Source organism: Anopheles gambiae, chromosome 3 (assembly GCF_943734735.2).
Source record: "Anopheles gambiae chromosome 3, idAnoGambNW_F1_1, whole genome shotgun sequence".
In the NCBI taxonomy this organism is placed as follows: domain Eukaryota; kingdom Metazoa; phylum Arthropoda; class Insecta; order Diptera; family Culicidae; genus Anopheles; species Anopheles gambiae.
This window is the reverse complement of record NC_064602.1, coordinates 52,489,251-52,494,032: the sequence shown is the minus strand read 5'-3', so window position 1 is coordinate 52,494,032 and position 4,782 is coordinate 52,489,251.

Here is a 4,782-nt window from a genome sequence, read left to right as displayed (position 1 = left end):
GGCTTTTTCAACGATGAGCCCTCAGGATCGGGCCGTGATCTGCGCACATCCTTTTGAACGTGTCACCAACTGATAATAAAACGTTAGAAACGGACTCTCTCACCCGCAGGTACCCATTTTCTACCATCTGTTACACATTCTGTGACACACCGTTTTGTCTGTCCTTGCGAACGACTATGGGCTGGATCGTTCAGTACCAGGGGTATGACATGGCCTACCCATCGCGAGTATGGTGCGCTACAAGTTGGTGGATCTGGTACCAGCTTAATTCAATGTAATGATGGCAGCATCCTTGCTGTTGGGATTGTAAAAGACAAGACGAGGCAAAACGACTTGCGCAATCAAAATGCAGTCCGCAAACATCCAGACAAAATCAACTAGTGAACGTGCATAGGAACCTTCTAACAAACTAAATATATGTCATCATGTTTATTCCCCCTTTAAAAATGCGTAGTGATTTATGAGAATATAATCTAGATTTATTTATCTTAAATGATGTGTAAAAGCCGCACATACGAGTGGAGGCCCTAAGCAGTCACACAAATGTAGGCTTGGTTTAAGCGTCTAGCAGGGAAATATTATAAACTAAAGAAGGATTTAGTAGCAATTTAACTTGCGAGCGGGGGGGGGGGGGAGGGTGTGGTTGGTTCCTTTTTTGGGGCCCCTCAAGACCACGGGGCCCGACGCGGCCGCTTAATTTGCTTAGCGCTTATTCCGCCCCTTGACACACACGCGCTTGTCAAAACACATAACTTAAAATAAGGCATATCGATTTATGCCTTAAAGCGCACTTAAAATTAAACTTAACTCGTTAACATCAAGTTTGTTCAATTAACTCAATAACACTATTAACGTGATGTCGTGATGTTTGTCGCCTTTCCGGGGTTATTCAGTGGCATGTTGGTGCCGTCAGCGAGCGACCGTCGATGCAATCGATACACCTGAGGGAATATAAAACATTTGTTTTAGAGGGAAGATAAAACAACAGATTTAAATGTAGCAATAGTGCATCTAGAAGGAACTCACTTGTGGGGTTTTTTTTCTCCTGCCAGGAAATTTGACCGCAATCAGTAGTGCGGTCGGTTCGGTCCTGTTGCTGCTGCAGCTATTGTCAGGCAGAGGATAATGATCCGAAGGGTTGAATTTCTGTCCCGAACGTTGTGAATGAGCCCTCGACACCGTCTGACGGCGCAATCGGGGCACCCGGTGCCGGCTGGGCCTCTAGCGTGTTGTGCTGGTAGAGCCCGACTCGTCGCCGTACAGCTTCCGGAGGATGTTCTTAAATTGTTCCTCGTAAGCCCACGTTCCAGGATAGAGGAAAATTGGCTGCAAAAAAAGGAAAAAAACACCATGATTAGCATCCTAATGCCTAGCTTCGCCAAACAATCTTCTTCTTCTTTCGTGGTCCGCTTACATACCGAACATACCGCATCACATATACAATGCAACGTACAGTGGCAAACACCCGCGGCAGGCCCATATCGTTTCTGCATTTTATCTGCAAGTTAAAAGAGGGCATAGTCTATTAAAAAAGTGTTTCTTTATCATGATAATCGCTGGATAACACTTACCCGCTGTCTTGTGCTGTGTTGTCCACCACACCACTTTTCTATGCCGGTACATGCACGTACCGCTTCCGACGGAGCCAGCACGCATTGGGAAGGACTTCAACTACTTACTTTTGCTAAAATGGCACTTACTTACGTAAAATTAAGAACTTAATTATTAAAAAACTTACCGCACTTGATCAGCCAACAACACTGTTTACGTTTTTTACACACACACACACACACCTAACTTCTACAGTGACAGCAGCCGCAGAGCACCAACACAACGAAAGGTGTCAGGCGAGACGTCAGACGATCTTAGGCGAGGGGTAGGAAGGAGATCGGTGGTGAGGGACGTGAAAGCTCAGCTCGACAGAATCGCTATAGGAGGAAGCGAGGCAACTAGACTAGACTAGAGAAATTAGAGCGAGAGGTACCTCACCAACCCTCGCATTGTTTGCCGGGTGGAATTGAAGAGATTGTCCATCCCTGCCTATTGTATGGGGGCGTGTGTGTGTGTCTTTATGTGAAAGGACAATACCGCGTTTATTCTTTCACTTTTTTCGTTTCTAAAAATTCTGCATTGAAGCAACTCCTATCGTCTCATCATGCTCGCACACGCACACACATTGGGAGGACAAAACCACGTTTTGTCGTTATGTGTTGCAAAATTCTGCATTGAAGCAAATTCCAACGTCCCATCACGTTCGCACACGCACACACATTTGTGGTAGGTTCGGCCGCGCTTCTCAAACCGTTTCGGTGAGTCAATGCGCGGAGCACAGTGAAAGGGTGTGGGACGAGGAAGGGGATCGTACGGAACGCGACACCAAAATGTAAACACATTTGTCGCGTATCGGTTACGTCAACCTGTTCACACTTACGCTAAGTTCGAAAAGAAGCACTTGCTTACGTCGGCGGAATCGCGGACTGGATCGACCTTGCGCGTCGAGGTGATGACCGAGACGGAATCGGACACCGTGGGAGAAGTTGGGTGGAACTAGTGCAAACGTGCACTTTATTTCGATGAGGGTAATGCTGATCGATCAACTGACTGAACAGCTGATAACCAAAAATGATTATCAAATTGAGCAGAGCCTTCGGCGGAATCTGCAAATTGGTGAGATGCACCAGAACACGAGTGATCTACGTGTCTATGGAAGGTGAACTGACTTCGCCATCAATTCGAGCTTTATTTATAAGAAAGATGGTGTGAAAGTTGTGACACATTTGGCAACCAGATGTTTGTCAAATGTGAGCTTTCATTTGGTTTTCCGGGTTTGGGTTTTTACAGGTGTTTCTTAAATTATACCTAGCGTGCCTGTGTTTTATCAACTATCCGTGCATTGTGGATGTAGCGAACGTTTTCTTGTTTATGCCTGAGTTTTACGGAAGTTTGATTGCTTATCTGTGGCGCGTTTTCCTAATTTATGGTCTGGGGTAAAACACGAGAACGTTTACGCTTCTGGTGGTTAACGTCTTTTTACCTGGCTTTTGGCAATGCTAAGTTAGATGTGACCTACTGTTAGCAGTAAATCTGCTACACATTGAAGGAACAAAACCCCGTTTCACCGTTACGTTCCGTAAAATTCTACCTTGAAGCAAACTCCAACGTCTTGTAGCAGATTTACTGCTAACAGTAGGTCACATCTAACTTAGCATTGCCAAAAGCCAGGTAAAAAGACGTTAACCACCAGAAGCGCAAGCGCATAGCCAAAAGCCAGGTAAAGAAACGTTAAACACCAGAAGCGTAAACGTTCTCGTGTTTTACCCCAGAACATAAATAAGGAAAACGCGCCACAGATAAGCAATTAAACTTCCGTAAAACCCAGGCATAAACAGGAAAACGTTCGCTACATCCACAATGCACGGATAGTTGATAAAACACAGGCACGCTAGGTATAATTTAAGAAACACCTGTAAAAAACCCAAACCCGGAAAACCAAACGAAAGCTCACATTTGACAAACATCTGGTTGCCAAATGTGTCACAACTTTCACACCATATTTGTTATAAATAAAGCTCGAACTGATGGAGAAGTCAGTTCACCTTCCATAGACACGTAGATCACTCGTGTTCTGGTGCATCTCACCAATTTGCAGATTCCGCCGAAGGCTCTGCTCATATTTGATAATCATTTTTGGTTATCAGCTGTTCAGTCGGTTGACCGATCAGCATTACCCTCATCGAAATAAAGTGCACGTTTGCACTAGTTCCACCCAACTTCTCCCACGGTGTCCGATTCCGCCTCGGTCATCAACTCGACGCGCAAGGTCGATCCAGTCCGCGATTCCGCCGACGTAAGCAAGTGCTTCTTTTTGGACTTAGCGTAAGTGTGAACAGGTTGACGTAACCGATACGCGACGAATGTGTTTACATTTTGGTGTCGCGTTCCGTACGATCCCCTTCCTCGTCCCACACCCTTTCACTGTGCTCCGCGCATTGACTCACCGAAACGGTTTGAGAAGCGCGGCCGAACCTACCACATGGCGACCGTGACAGCGTAGCAAAAACAAAGCTACAAGAACAATAAAGTGCAGTGAAAAAGCAAAAGTGCAGTGCTGTGTAAAAACTCGTGTTGTGAGTACTTACCTTACCACATGCCCCAAAAATCTAAAAAGTAGCAGTGCCAGTTAAGTGTTAATACACTGTTGTGAAAATCTATCTTAAAATGCAAAAGTGATCAATGCCTAAATAATCAATTTTTAGACCTTGAATTTCAACTCTAAATGATGCATCAAAACGCTAACTCAGCAAAACAAATACAAAGTGCAACCAAGTTAAAGAAAAATGGGTAACGACGCTTCAAATCCGAAAGCAAATACGAAGGGTGATAATGACCTTACAATTATCCAGACCCAAAATGATCACTCAGAGCAACACGAAAGCCACGAAATGAAACTGATAATTGTGCTGATATTGCTTTCAATCATACTCATCCAAAAGATCGTAAAAGTAATCTTCAGAATAGTGAAAATATATGCTAAAAACGATGCAATGAATAAATTACAACTGCCTAAATAGTTTGCGTTTTGACAATCAAAACATGTCTTACTGCAAGTGATACAAGTTTAAAATAAAAGATAATATATTGGATGGAAGAACCACGGACCACGAGAGGTGACCAGCGTGATTTTATGGAAAAGTAGTTCCCAACGTGGAAGACAAATGATCAAGGCGAGCTTACTGCCCGATCTGGATTGACAGGCGAGAATGGACAGGAGTCCCAACCCAG